The sequence below is a fragment of the Rhinolophus sinicus genome, linkage group LG07 (genome assembly GCF_036562045.2).
Source record: "Rhinolophus sinicus isolate RSC01 linkage group LG07, ASM3656204v1, whole genome shotgun sequence".
Classification (NCBI taxonomy): domain Eukaryota; kingdom Metazoa; phylum Chordata; class Mammalia; order Chiroptera; family Rhinolophidae; genus Rhinolophus; species Rhinolophus sinicus.
The window spans coordinates 58237138-58254081 of record NC_133757.1 but is presented as its reverse complement, the minus strand read 5'-3'; positions in this window follow the sequence as shown (position 1 = coordinate 58254081).

Here is a 16944-nt window from a genome sequence, read left to right as displayed (position 1 = left end):
GATAAATTTCAAATGAAGGCACATGCACATTTGGTGTATCATTTTCTGTATGCTTCCTTATATTGAATGTTTCAGGATTAAACATTTTAAAAAGCAAACTAGTTTAGTTCAAATAAAAATAATAACACAAACCTATTGTGTCCCTCCTCCATACCTCTTTAGTCAGTAAAGTTCAAACTGCATTGTACAAACACATTTTGCAATGTGATGCGAATAAACCTATAGTTCCATTGGTAGCTGCCCGCTGGCCTGGCCTCTTGTTCTGGCCCATAATTTTCAAAGGTATGTTCTATAAAAGGATAGTCTTAAAAAATGTACCCTAAAAAAGGTATCTTTGGTCAAATAATCTATTAATTATGCAAGCTATAGGCCTCTCTTGGATGTACATTTGCTTCTCCATGTTAAAGGCCGTAAGAAATTCTGCAGTAAATAGGTCTATTTAATTTTTATCTAAGTAGTATTTCCCAATTTTGGTTTTTCATGAAATTTTTTGCTTACAGAACTCCTAATAAATTGCCCACTGGACCAGCCTACTCTAGACACACCTCACAATCACCACCCTGTTGTGTCTCCACGTTTTGCACTGTTACCCATGTTGAGTATGATTTCTTTTTTTACCCACCCAATACAATGCCTCCTGTTCTTCTAAAGTAATTTGTCACCTTTACTGTGTGGACTGCTCAAGGCACTCTCTCCTCCACCAGAGCAGATCCTAGTTAGTTAGAATCTCAGTCCTTGAAAAATGGGTCAGTTTTTGTTCTATTCACTCTTAGTGTCTGACCAGTACCTGGCACATAGATGGGATTCAATAAATGTGTGTTGAGTGTCTGGTAGGTGGATGGATATATAAATATGTGTTTTCATAGAATTAATGCAGTTACTGTATTATATTGAAATCCTTGTTGATACATCTTCCCACCAGACTTCACGTTCTTCAATGGCAGGAATTGTGGCTGATTCATGGTTATAGCGACAGTGCTTCACATGTCTGTCATGTAACAGATGCTCAAGTGATGCTATTTGAAATTCTGGGGAGGAGGAGTGGGGGAATGTGGAAGGAACTAAAAAAAAAGAAAATGATATGGAAGTCAAGCTTGAAATACTCTCCAAAAATGTAATGGAGGAGGAAATGAAAAAAATCAGGTTAGGACAGCCTATTTCAAAGTAAATTATTTTTTACTCTTCCTTATAATTTTCTTTCTCTCTCATTGCTCTCATTTTTATTATATATAGAGTGACTCTTAAAGATAAGTTAATTAGGCATCCAAGTGCCAGGTCTCAGAAGAAACTTTATAAAAAACACTGAGTTTGTGCAAATTCTGAGCAGTTTCCAAGGTTTATAACACAGTGGCCCAGCACCAGGATGACACTCCCTCAGAGGCACAGTGTATTCAGGGCATAAATGAATTTTTCCAGAGAGCTAAAAATGCCCACAGTGAGTAGAAACTAATGGGTTTAGAAATTTTATAATTACTAGCTAACCTGCAATTGTTCAGATTGTCATTATTCTTGTTTACTGGTTCTAGTCAAAAGTATCGTGGTTCAAATATTCTTTCTGATTACCTCAGCTTCTTCATTCTTGATAATTCTTTCTTCCACCCAATTATTTCTGCCATTACTTTTAAACCTGGAACCCGCTATGCTGTGGCAAATACATTCTATTGTATTTTCAATCTCCCCATAGAATTGTCCGTGCAACCCCACACCTTTAGAAAAGCTCTTCCATGGAGATGCCATTCCTGTCCTGCTCTCTCAGATAGATCACATACAGATCACACACCTGAAATAACTTGGAGTAGAGAAAGGAGTTTGGCATCTTCGTCCACTGTGTCATTGTTCTCTACCACTTCTTTCTTAACATTTACTGTTTGAGATTCTCGCCAGCCTACCAAAGCAGAAATTACCTCTCTGCATTGAGGTGATCTATTTGCTCCAGGCCACTTCTCTTTGTCTTTTCTTCCTCCATCCCAGTCAATTCCCAGACGATGGAATAGGAGCTCTTTTCATGTGCTTTCAGAGAACCCCATAATTTTCCAAGAGTGAAACAGCGTATGATACAAAGTCTATGTGTGTGTGTGAATTCCTCAGTAGAGTGTGGATCCCTGAGAGTAATTATTGTCTCCTTTTTTTTCATTATTGTACCCTAGTCTTTGTCACAGTGCCTACCCCTAAATTTTACTCCATTAAATACTTGTTGAAGGATTGAATGATTATAGGGTACAGCAGAGCAATAAAATCCAGGGTTCCATCTCATACACATTATTAATGTTGTTCACATTTTTCAGCAGTGAACCTCACATCTCTATGAAGCTCTCTAATTACCACTAGCTGCTGTGTTTGCTGGGCTATTGCTTATTTATAGTTCAAGTTCAATGCTCTGTCTAAGGTGAATTATCAGTATTCAGAAGGTGGGTTAAAGGAGAATATGTAGGTGGATAACTGTTAATTCAGCTTAGAGAGGATATGGGACCAAATAATCTACAGAAGCATCTTACTGCACCTGACCACCATGGGAAGACCTTCAAAATTGCTACCTGCTAACCCCACCTACCTGATATATATCATTACATCCCAACATCAATTCTTGAGCACAAGTCAGTGCACAAGTCACTTCACCTTAAACTTATACTTACGGGATGTTTTTTTGTCCTATTAATAATTTGGTGTTGGATGAATAATCAACAAAGATGGTCCCATATTAAGGACTTTGGTTTATAAAGACTGTTTAGTATCTTTCTCAATCTCACTGCTCCTGTGAGGTCCTCCTAAATCCACATAACTTCTAGGATCAACCATATTACTTCCTACAAACGTCAGACTCTTACATTAACTCCCAATTTGCCCCTGCTCTGTTCCCCACATCTTATTCAATGTTGAGTAACTCTACGTAAAGTCACCAGAGTCCCTACTGAAGTTTACTGTTGATAAAGTCAGCCCACTGAAGCATCCTTTCCTCCCAACAGCCCATAAATTTTGAAGTATGTCTTCCTTACTTAAATCTTACCTTGATTCTGATGGTCCTAGATTAAGGTGAATTACAATTAAAACCCTATAGTTCTGCAATAACTCTTATTTATAACTTTTTCCTAAACTGCTATGAGTCAACTTAAATTAATCAAATTAAATCAAATTAAACACTCTTTAACTAAAGCTGTCCAAATAAAGAAGTATTTTAAAGACACAAGGAGTCTTATGTACCCTCTAGTCCTCTCTCCCTAGATGAGACACGTGTACTGTCAGCACTTATCCCTTCTAAAGATATGGCAATAAGTGTTTCAATTCTCTTGACCTATCCCTTACCACACTGGGTCTATCCAGTCATTTGTCCTGGAGAAAATTAAGGAAGAAAGTAGGTTTCAGTTTCCTTTCCAAATGAGCGGTTTTCACACCCATCTACACAGTGGTACCGTGCTTGCTATGCGCAGCTTCCTAGCCAGACACTGGCCCTTCACTGTTGCCTCGATGCACTATGCTGGATGGAGCTGATGGTTTCTATTGTGTGGTCCAAGGGGAAGAACCCTTTGCTATTCCATGACAATATCTGCCTTTATTTTCCAACTCTGGCAGACAGGATCTGGACTCTCTTTAGATTCACTCCTTCATCACCCTCTTAAGAGGACATTTATGAATGTTGGCCTCATTCATCATCAATTAATTGAAATACTTTGCTTACAATGTCATCTGTACATGGTGCACTTTTTGTCCACTACACTGTATTTGGCAATGCATATTACAGTATATATCTTTCTATACATATCACATGGGAAAACAGCAGATATGCTGAGAAAACATTCTAACTAATAAAATTGTCCCTTTATACTCCCTGAGGTGCAGATCATATTTCCCTCAATCCCTTCCTGAATTACATGATTCTTGCTTTTCACATTCAGATGGACCTTCCTCTGGAACTCAGTGGACTCAGTCACGTACTCACATTCTGTTCTATCCCCTGAAATACCAAGTGTTGTTCTGTAAAATTCCTCTCTGAACAGCTTGTTCTCTGATTCCCAGAATACCAACACAGTAATGTTTCAGAGCTAGCTAGGATATAAATATGCACCACTTGTACTCTTAAAGAGCACCTCTTGTGAAATAAGGGCTTGAAATCATTGTCAGGGGAAAGGAGCTGCTACTTAAAAACGAAACATTTGACTACTTACTACATTTAAACATTTTATATAGCTGATATGATGACAAAAGCATCTGTGGTAGTGTAAAGATGTTGGTACTTTTAAAAATCTATTTAATGAAAATGTACGTTCAAGAGTCATAAAAGGAACAAACCAAAAAAAAAAAAAAATATTCTAATAAGAAGACCTTGAGGAAATATGGAGTGTAGTAAATTTCATACATTGCATCCCAACACAGAGAGTAAGGTCAGTTTTTTTTGTTTGTTTGTTTTGTTTTGTTTTGCTAATGAAGCTACATTAATTTGAACTCATACATGGTTTTGAACTCTGGTTCTCTAATTAATTATGTGACCTTGGGGAAGTAATTTCACTTCTATATAAATAAACGTATAAAATCAGGAGTGGTTAGTCCATAAAAAGTGTAACAGAGTTAGTGTGGCTATCAAATAAAACATTCTGTGAAAGAATTTAGCAGAGTAGTTAGCACATGTCAGGTGATCAATCATCGTTAGCTTTTTATAGTACATTAATTTGCAAAAAGAAAACCCTGAATATATTTCTTAGAAGCCATCTTTATTAGACAAAGAATCATTAAATGTGATAAAATAAGCATATGGGAAACATAACCAGAGAGAAACGCATTTATGAAAAGGATGCCTACACATAAAGCACAGTTTTCTAAGCCAGAGTGAAAGGACATGAATTGCAAATTCTCTCTAAAAAATAATCATCCATTCAGAAACTATGGAATAGTAGAAACAGCAAAACACATGGAAACTTGTGTTTCCAGGAAGCTTGAACAAATCCTAGACATTCTCTGAACTTCCATTTCCTTATCGATAAAATGTCTAACTGACTATTGTTTTGAGTAGGAATTAAAGGAATCGGATAATAGGGACAGTTTGGTACAAACCATAGAGTGCTATAGATGGTATCATTCCATGGTATTAGTCAGTCCATCAACAAGCATTTAGTAAGTGCCTCCTAAGGGTTTTATTCTCTGGTGTTGTTGAGCATTTCAGGAAAAATGCTACCAGGATAAGTGTTCTGTGATTTCAATATACTTTGTTCATTGGGGTACACGATTAATAAAAAGTTAAATAAAAGTGTAGTACAGGTGTTTATTAACCTAGCTAAATACCAGGGGGGCAGAAAAATCCATTGGCACTTTAGAAGGGCAGCCACTCAAGGTTGGAATGTGTAGATGTGCCCCCATCCCCATTAGATGTTTAAACATGAGAAACTGCTCATAGTGGGTTAAATTAAAATGTCTTTTCCTTCTTTTTTTGAGTAATTCATATTTCGTAACCTCCTTCCTATATCGAACCAACACCTCATCTAGACTGATTATGATTTTGTATAAACAGCTTTAATTTTCCCATAGAACTTAAACACCTTTTAACCCCAAATTAAAAAAAAAAAATTTTTTTAGAAGTTCCATACAATAAAGGGTTAGTGATATTTTTTCTCTATTAAAATCCCTTATTTGATACTGATGCAAGTGATAGCAAAAAAAAACACATCAATGAATGGGACGAATTTAGTCAAATATGGCTCCTATCTAGTTCCTATAAGGCTACTTACTAAACCTAAGCCATGCATGCACTGCAATGCTTTGTAAAAGAGCCTACATTCTTCTAATGTTATCAGATGCTTGCAGGATTTTTCGGTCTCCTTGAATTCCTGCATAAAAACAGATGGCAACTAAATAGTGAAACCAAAAATAAATGGACAACATTTACAACAAAACTAGGTTTCAAGGTATCTCCATAAACTGCAAAAGACACCAATAGCCACAAGACCGGCATTGCACCACTGTTTGTGTGGGAAGACAAACAATGAAGGTGCTGTCCTTTGGAACTAAGAACAGAAGTCATCTCAAAGAGCCAATAGGTGTTCTCTGCAAAGAATAATGGATCAACTTGAGAACAGCAGCTGAAACTGGGAAGGTGTTTGCTCTCCACAAACCGGGTAAGGGCTAGGGCCCAGGTTAAGTAAAACTGAAGAACGACAGCAGCCCAGGCCCCCCAGAACTCTCAAAATATACTCTCCAGAGTCCCTTTTGGATGGGTCCCTGGCCGAGCAGAAGCGTCTAAGAACTGAATCAGAATTGAGCAACACAGAACAAGAGAGAGGAAAACTCAAGAAGATCTACATAAAAAATGCAAAAAGGGAACCACAGCCAGGAAATCCCAGAAACTGAGGCACAGAAGAGGGAGACTTCTAACATCTAACTGTGAAGTTAGAAAACCTTTCCTGAAAAAATTACCCCATCTAAAAGATGAGAAAAACGAATTTCACATAAAAAAATGAAAAACCTCAAATAACATAAACTAAATTGTTTATTTCTCTCTCTTGTAAAATAATAAAGATAACAATAACAGAAAGTGCACATATTTGGAGCAACAAAAAAGTGTGAAGCTTAAATCTCAATCAAAGGTTTTACGAGAGAAAAATGAGAATCAGGAACAGACAAAATTCTTCACAAACTATGGGAACAAGCTATGAAGATGTGCCAACAAAACAAAGAGAAACTGTCACCGACTATTTTAAAATGAGTTAAAAGACCTTAAGAAGATACAAGACATGAAAGGAAAACATGAATAAGAATTAGCAAAATTCAGAAATAGGGTCACTGAACTCAAGAAGAAGAATAAACAATTAATATCAGAAATTGAGACAAAACTGGAAAGGACCAATGAAAGAAAGAAAAAAAACAAATATAATGTCTTTAAAAATCGAAGCTGAAAAAGAAAAACTTTGAAAATCAAAAAGAAATGAAGAGATAAAAAGGTATCAAGAGAGTGATATACCAATGATAAGCAAAAGCAATTGCCCTAGGAATGATGGAAGTCTCTGAACACAAAACCACTGCAAGAGAACAAGAACCTTTGAGAGAGAGAGAGAGAGAGAGAGAGAGAGAGAGAGAGAGAGAGAGAGAGAGACAACTGACCAGGGAGGGCAGTTAGTGTTCAATTGGCAGGTTTCAGTCATGTATATTATGGAGACTCTAAATTAGTTAAACAGGTAAATCAGTCAATCAATCAGGTAAGAAGCCCATTTTTCTCAAATAAGATCCTAGACAATTAAATTCCCTTAAATGTACACTTTAAACATGAAAGTCATTCAATATCCACAGAGAGAGGCAGAGATCATCTCAACTAATTGTTCCCATACACTCTTTCCCAAATTTAAGTTAATTTCCTGTCTAGTGTTGATTTTAGCTTCATGCAAGTGCACACGAGAGCATGTCACTTTTCATTTAGTGGGTTTAATAGTATTTAATAACTTCTGGCAGAAAATAAAATGGCAGACTCTATTTCATGTAATCCTTGAAGTAGTCATAAGATATAGGCACTGTTAACCCCACTTACAAATAAGGAAACTGTCGAACAAAGAAGTTATATAATCTAGGCTAGGCTAGCAGTATAACCCAAATCTCCTATGACTGCATTTATGTTTCCCCAGTTTTATATGTTGCGCCCTCTTTTTTCCATGCCTTTCCTCCATATGTCTCTTCAAACTCAATCAGTGATTTGATGCTATTAGGGTTTACGGTCTAGTTTGGAATAGTGATCTCAAACTGTAATGTGTTTATGAAACATGTAGAGACCTCGTTAAAATGCAGTCTGATTTGGTAGAGCAGAGTTCAGAAATTCTGCATTTCTGTAAGCTCTTGGGTAATTCCCATGCTTCTATTTAGTGGACCACACACACTTTGGGTAGCAAAGCACTCATGCCTTCTCTCCTCCCTGTGGGACATTCTGGCTCTAAGCAAAAGCTTATTAAGCACCCACCATGCAAATTGCTTTTCCAAAATTCATACTGCAGCCTCATCGGGTTAGCAAGTTTAAACCGATTCTAAACTTTGCTAATATTATGCTATCTTCCTCCATTATACAAATATTATATGCATATTTGTTATTAACAATCAGAAATCTACAAGCAAAATTGAACAATTATAAATATTTACCTGAAAACTACACTCAGAAGACAAAAGGACTCAGAAAAAAATTGTTGGCATGTATGTTTCCAGAATTATAATGGACATACTGCTTAATATCTTTGTGGAAATTATTGTTGTCTTAATATTAACATACATCTACCCCATCATAAAATAATCAGAGGAACTTGCTATATTCCAGGTAGGTCTACAACCTGTAGGTCACTTTCTCTTGACGTCAGTTTTCTCACCTGTAAAATGAGTTGAACCAAGTGAGCTGACAGGTCCTTTTCCAGACCACCCACTAGTGGAAACACCATTCTTTACATCTTTATCTCAGTGTTCTGCATTGCCGCAGACCAGTGATTCTATCCCAGATGTCATGTTTCCACAAAAACAAGGTTAAGAAAATAAAACAGCAAGTATGCAATCTTTGTCCATTTCGAAGGTTTAGCCTTAAAGAAATCTGCACACAGTAGCAATTGCCTTTAAACTTCCAGAGCGCGCACAGGTGTGCTTGGTTTTTCCAGGTCTGCCTGCTGCTGCCTCAGCAGCTGAAGGTCAGGTATGCCTGCCACTGAAGACAACTTTGTGCTTGGATTCACTTGGGTTTTGCAAAAGGACGTACAAAATGTACAAAATACTGTTATGAGTTTTAACTTCTGCAGTTTTTGCAGTATCTCTGGGTATTCATGTCCTCTTTTTAGTTATTTAAATGGTATTTTGCATGTAGAAATAGAGTCTGCCATTTTATTTTCTGCCAGAAGTTATTAAATACTATTAAACCCCACTAAATGAAAAGTGACATGCTCTTGTGTGCACTTGCATGAAGCTAAAATCAACACTAGACAGGAAATTAACTTAAATTTGGGAAAGAGTGTATGGGAACAATTAGTTGAGATGATCTCTGCCTCTCTCTGTGGATATTGAATGACTTTCATGTTTAAAGTGTACATTTAAGGGAATTTAATTGTCTAGGATCTCGTTTGAGAAAAATGGGCTTTTTACTTGATAGATCGATTGATTTATCTATTTAACTAATTTAGAGTCTCCATAATATACATGACTGATACCTACCAAATGAACGCTAACTGCCCTCCCTGGCCAGTTGCATCTCTCTCTCTCTCAAAGGTTCTTGTTCTCTTGCAGTGCTTTTGTGTTCAGAGACTCCCATCATTCCTAGGGCAATTGCTTTTACTTATCATTGGTATATCACTCTCTTGATACCTTTTTATCTCTTCATTTCTTTTTTATTTTCAAAGTTTTTCTTTGAAACAATGTACATGACCTGTAGGAGACAAGGGCTCGTTAACACCATGTCATTTTTCCTTACTGTGAAATTGTATGAGCACGGTTGGTGGCTTACAGTCCTGCAGCCAGGAGAGGATATTAAAACACAACTATGACATATTATGCTTCTTCAGGCTACAACTCTTATTTTCAAATTTTATTAAGTGTCTCTAGTAGTCGGTCTAAAACAAAGTCTTGTAGAACTCAGACTTTGGCAAGGAGGGCTTGGACACTTCCCCTTTCTAAAAAGGAAGGTAATGATGGGTTTTAATTACAGCACAATTAGAGCTTTTGATATCAAATTAATTTTCAGTGATAGTGTTGGTCTTGGCAGAGAGTGCAGAATTTATAAGATTAAAGCCCCGTGAGTATATGCACATACTCTTATAGCTTTTTATGCAAATTGAAATTCCTGCTTCATTTTCCATTTCTAGAATCAAAGACTAAGGATAATAAAGCTTTTTAGCTTAGCTAAATTAGTTACATGCATTTTATTACATCAAGCCATACTTAATTATAAGCCATACTTGGCAAATTCTCTCCACTTTAAATAATTGCTCACAAGATAATAATTTCATGAAATTTGTTTGTGGGCATAATATGGAGATATTGCTCTCAATTAAAATTACAGAATTTCAGTAAAATTTTGAGCTCGTAGCTTACTTGTACTTATTAAGCCCAAGTGGTTAAACTAGCATGAGTACTGAAACAAATGTTATTTTTGTTAATTAATAAAACATTTTATATTTTTGCCAGTTTATTCTAAAACACTTGTTACAGAAAAAAAAATAGCAATGCATTTCATTTAGACACAATCAATAGGTGTCTAAAATTTACATCATTCATTTAAGACAATAATAGAGGCAAAATAATTGTAATGAAAACATAAAGCCAATAATTAAAATAATAAATATTGGCACAAATTATTTGATATAATATTAAGGTATAAATTTATCTCCAGCAGAATAAATATATGTAGTAAAGTTATCAGTGGGACACAACTAGATAATATTTTTCTGGCATTTTTAATTATTAAAATTTAATTTTTAATTTTGAAAAGATTTCAGACATTTTTTTTGCAAAAATGTTGCGAAAGTTACTAAAAATCTGGTATACACATCAGCAATATCCCTTAGATATTAACATCCTACATAAACACAGTGCATTTACCAAAACCAGGAAATTAACATTGATGGGAAACTATAACTTAACTTACATACCTTATCAAAATTTCACCAAATACTGTATTAGTATCTTTATATGGATTTAGGATTAAATTTAGGATCATACGTTGTATTTAGTTGTCATGATACCTTAGTCTCCTTTAATCTGGAATAATTTCTAGATCTTTTCTTCCTCTTCATCACTTTAATATTTTGGAAGAGGACTGGCCAGTTATTTTGTATAATGTCTCTAATTGTTCCTTGCCTAATATCTCTTTATGACTAAATTCTGTGGTAAGAATGCCACAGAAGTAATAATGTGTCTTTCTTTCATTGTATCATGAGGCACATGATATAGACTTGGTTCTCCTGTTTGTAATGTGCAATTTGATAGTACCTGGCAGGTTTTCCACTGTATTGTAATTTTTCCTTTGTGATTATTGAGTATCCCCTGGGAGATACTTTGAGACCATGTAGCTATTTTTTAATCACACATTCACCGACTAATTTAGAATCCATTGATAAAGAGAAATGGTGATTTTCCATTTCCACTACTCATTCAGCTTTGAGTGGATAGAAATCTACTCAAAGGAGGAGTTTTCCTTCCCTCTTATTTACTTATTTATTGCTTACTGATTCATTGACTCACTTGTTCATATCATTTTGTATTTATGGAATCTTGTATTAGTCTGTGGTTAGTTATGCATTATTTACTTTTTTTTTTACCCCTGAAATATTTGGCTTTTCAGAACTTCTTCATGCCATTCTCTGTGGCCTTTCATTATAACATAGCTCCATCCTTTGAGTCTTTTATTTGTTTTTCTTGTATTATCAGTGAGAGTAAGCACTAAAACTTATTTTCAGTGAAACATTTTAACTTTGTCCATTTTCCATTTAGTTCATTTTTCTTATTGGTTAATACAAATTGTTTTCATAACTAAGCAATAAATTCTTTGTAATATGTTTTGTGAAATGTTTTGTGTTGATCGTATATGTTTTGATTTTCTTATGCTTTTGCATTCATAAATATGTTTTTAATGTAATACAATTTATCAAATTTTTAAGACTTGTGGGTTTTGACTTCATAATTGAACAGGCCTTCCCCACTCCTATATTATAAAACATTTTTCTCTGTTGATATACTTTTCCTTTAAGTACACTTACGATTCTTTTACATTTACATCTTGAGTCAGTTGAATTTATCTTAGTGTAAGATGTTCATTATATATAAATCTTGTTTTTCTCTAGATGACTACTGTGAACCAAAAAAACAATCCCCACTTTTATTGTTTAATTTATGATTTTCCATCTGTTTAAAATTCTATCTTTATATAATAGCAAAATTTTGTATTTGGTTTTATTTGTCTCCTTAATATATATTTGTTTGTGACTTTGTATCACACTCTTTTATTTTTATCTAGTTTTACCATGCATTTTAATATGTTAATCAAGTACCTTCTTGTTTATCTTTCACATTTTTTTTCTGTTTTTTTATTTATTTACTTTTCCATATGAACTGTAGCTTATACATGTTCAGTTAAAAATCAATTATTAATATTGGGGTCACCTAAAGTTAGGGAGAACTGATATTTGTACAAATGAGTCTTTCTATTCTAGATTACAGTATTACTTTTATGTATTTAGTCTTTCTTTGATTCTTTCAAGAATGTTTAAAAACATTCTTCATATCCAGAGTGTATTTTTTAAAGTTTATTAAGAGGTATTCTATCACTTTTTAAATTGTTTCAAGTAAGGTATTTTCCCATTGTTTTGTTTCCATTCTTGATGTTATTTGTAAACAAGAAAACTATTGATTTCTACATATGGATTTTTAGGTTTTTGTATTCTAAAAATCTATCTGAATTTCATCATTGTAATTGTTTTTATCAGTTGAATCTTGGGTTTTCCAAGTATACATTCATATCAGTGACAAATAGTAAAAATTACTATCCCCTTTCTCATTTTCATATGTCTAATATCTTTCACTTATCTAGCTGCAATGGCTGATGTTTTCAAAATGATATTATAATAATGGTAATAGTGGCCATCCTTGTTTTAGAAGGCTAATGAGAATGCATCTAATGTTTACTTGGGGGGAATATGAGTTTTGGGTTGAGCTAGCTGTATTTCATAATGTTTAAAGAGCATCCATGTATTCTTCTTTTATTAAGTTTTTAAAAATCAAAATACATGCTCAATTTTATCATAGACCTTTAACAAAGGCCTCTTCATCTATGGACATGACCTTATGCCTTTCTTCTATCATTCATTGTTTGATGAAATGAATAGATTTCTTAATGCTGAAGCATTCTTGCTGGACCGGAATAAACTTCATTTGGTTATGCCACATATTATTGTTTCAATGTGTGGCTGAATTGTGTTTAATAATATTTATTTAGCATTTTCATCAATAAACATTACAATGTTTGGTTTGGTCTTTTTATAAATTCCTTCTTGGATTTTGATCACCAAAGGACTAACTTCATAAAAGAGAGTTTCTTTTCTTGATATTGACAATTTTAAATGGCTTTAGGATTTTCTGATCTGTAAAAATTTGGGTAAAATTTCCCTGAAAAAAATGTCTGTTTGGTGATTTTGGACACAGTAACATTTTCACAACTCTATTTTTCCACAGTGAATTGTCCACAGATGCTCCATTTGTGTTGGATTCCATTTAATTTAGTGCAACTTCCTTAAAATGTTCCTTTTTTCCTCCTGGATTTTCAATAGATTTTGCAGACTTCAAACAACATATTCTCTTGTTAATCTTTTAGTTTCCTCCAAATATAGTGATTTACCTCTCATCATTCATTATTTTATGTATTTGTGCTTTCTACTTCTGCATTATCTAGTTTATCGGTTTTCTCAAAGACTCAGAGTTTGGTTTACTTATTAGTTCTGGCATTTTTCTTGTTTCTAATTGATTATATTCTACTTTTATCTTTATTAAATCCATCCTTCTACTTTCCCTAGGTTATTCGTTGCTTCCTTTTTTTTCTATCTTCAAGTAAAACTTCATGCCTTTATCTTATAGTTTCTTTTTCTTTTTTTAAATTAAAGTTTATTGGGGTGGCAATTAGAAAATTTTCTGAGACAGTTTAAGAAAAAAATCCAAATCTAACTTGTAGAATACTTAAAACTTGTAGAATACTTAAAATATCAATCATGAAAGCCATTCATATATTTCTTATTGTAATTTCCAGGTGTTAGGGACTTTTGAATATTTTGTTTTGTTCTTACATTCTTGTGTAATCAGAGAATACTATCTGTAGTATTTCTACTTTGAAATACACAGATGCTTTATTTGTGGTTTAGTATTTGGTCAAATGTGTATATATTCCACACATTTCATAAAAAGACAATTTCACTGTTTTTGAGGAAGAAAGTTTTAAAGTTTATACTATTTTAAGGTTATAAGTGAAATTTTGTTGTTTCAAAAATACACATTGTGATTTTTGCAGAGATTACATAGCAGATACTTACAAGATCAATTGGTGGGTAATTAATTTCTTACAAAGTTTAATTTTTTAAAGTTCAGGAACATTATCTCTGTTTATTCAAATTTTGTTGCTTATTTCTTTGTGAAAATGTATTATGTTTGGTTCAGGTATTTTCATATATACCCTGTTTATTTTATTTTTAATATTATCTATTAATATCATATATATACATATATATTATCTATTAATATAATATATAGACACACATATATAATATTAATACATAATACATATATATGTATGCATACATACATATATGCATATATATATATGTTATATATACACATATATATAATATATATACACATATACACAGAGGATGCCACAAATGTATACATTTTAAGAAAGGAAAAAACTGTATTAAAATTGCAATACTCAACATATAACAATAACAAAAGATGCATACAAATCATGTATATACATTATTTTGGCACCCCAGTATATATTTTTTGATTATCAGAAAGTTCCATAAAATTTTTAAATGGAAAAGTAAAATGACAAACTATAATCATAATTAACTTTTGACACTTTTCATGCACACAGACACATGCATATATTTATAATTATTTTTATTTTTTATGTAGAAGTCCTTTATATGGTTTTATGATAAGTTTATTAAATTGATCCCAAGTTGATTGCCATTTAGGTTTTTACAATATTTTGCTGTTATGAACACTGTAGCCAGACAGAAATGTGTGCAGATATGTCAATGTGTGTGCATGCACACGTGCATACACACATATAGAGAATGCCAGTGTAATCCCAAGGACTCATTTTTATTTAAAAAAAAATGCTTCTCAGGAAGCATGTTTTAAATTGATAGCATTAAGAACATAGATACTTAGTACTGCATTGCTCCAAAGAAACATTGTATTTTAGAGAAATGTACTGTGGGGACAGAGCCCCAGAAAGTAGTTTACAGGCTCTCAGCCTCACGTGGAAGGGTGCTGGCTAGGGTGGTGAATGGCCGTTGGCTGTGGCTGATTGGCCGTGGGCTGTGGCCGGTTAGCTGATTGGCCGCTGGTATGACTGCTGCGGCTACGAAGGATTGCCGAGGATTGCCGAGGAGCCGAGCAGAGCCGAGCAGAGCCAAAGAGAGCGGAAGAGGAGAGCCGAGAGAGAGGAACAGAGTCGAGAGAGTGGAGGAGAGTCATCGGTCGGTTGGTTGGCGGAAAGGAGGATGGCAGGTCACACGTCCGGTGGGCCCAGCCTCCAGTGAGACCGTGGTGGTATGGCTCCCCTACCTATGGCTCCGTGGGTGTTCCTTTTTGGCCTCACCATATCCTGCGTTCTTGTGTGGGGAGCAGGAGCAGAGACCCCGCAGGCCGCCCCGCCTGAAAGATGGCGCGGCGAGAAGGCCTCCACGCACGACAAATGGCGCAGCGAGCAGGGTTTCCCGCACAACATGTACTAAGCATATTCACTTACTGAAACCCACACATGACACAGGGAAAATCACAGGGAATCACAAAGAAGGAAGGAGTTAGCTTTCATATAAGATATTTGGATTCACCCCAACTCCAGATGCAAACACAGGCCTCTGTGGTCTTCAGATGGCCCCTCATAAGCTGACTGGAACCCATCTTTCCAGACTTACCTCTTATCAGGACCCCACTTCCTGCTCTGCCTCCATTTAACGCTATGAGTTCTAAATAGCACCTTCCTGAATATTGGCAGCTTTAGGTGTTTTGTTTTGTGTTTTGTTTTGTTTTGTTTTGTTTGGCTCTGAAGTTAAACATACACTGTTCATCTACACAGATATCTTTCCCCACTTTGTTCTTCTTGAAATACCTATTCGTCTTGAACATACAGCATGAAAACTCTGGACATGTAGAACCAGAGACTGAGAAAGGGATTGGTTGCACGTTCCTTATTAAAGGGGTAGTTTTTAGGGAAAAATCTGTAAGGAACTGAGAAAATTGGTAGAGCAGAAGGGAAAGAGTTGAGCAAGGATATGGTCTCAGGTAATTTAGTATGTCATGATGCACAGAGATCTCAGGATCCATATTTCCACCTGAGGCCAGGGGTCTGGTGTTTTGTGTTCTCAGAACAATCAGTCTTTAGCTGTAGGATACCACCTGGGCAAGCTGGAGCCCATAGGCTGAGGGAAGTGTTCCAGAAAAAGGTTGTCAGGACTGAAGGTTGTCATTCCTTCGCAACCAGTACTTGTAAGTAGCTGTCAGATGGATGTACCAGCCTGGTCAACAGGGTGAGAAACCAATAGCATCTTCTGTGCTCTGATCTATCACATTTGTGGTACTTACTGTGACAAGCAGATACAGAAAAAAACACAGAACGTAAAAAGGAGCAGAAATAAATCTTAGGAGCAATGTAGTTTAATGTTTATTGTTCTACAAAGATGTTTAAATACAGCTACTTGGCTATTACTTAAAAATGCTTATTTACATATAGATCAGCATATTTTTTGTGTTTTAGAAAAATACATAACTTCTCAATTAATAGTCTCCAACTAAATGGAATTCTACTTTTTATAGTACTTTAGATATATGACATTTTGTTTTCCAACTAACAATAAATAATCCATTTACAGCAGTTTTCAAGAAATGAATAGTTGTATTTTCACCCAATATCTCAAAGCAGTTACTAATAAAATTGAACCAAAATTACATCGAATAAAAGTCAGTGCAATTTCACTGGATGGTATGCCTTCGTAAAGACAGACCTAAGGCACTACACTATGAGGAGATGAATCATCTTCCTCAAATATCTATTGGCTGATGAAAACAAAATTCATATGGATTTCCCTGGAACCTGTCCTGGGGTTTCATAATCACATTAACGGCTGAGAGGTTTAGAGAAATGGTTCAGTGTCTACACATTCGGCGTTTGCCCCCACATCTTCGAGAAAATCTTTACCAGCTTGGTGAATCCTCTCTTTGGGTAACAAAAGAACAATA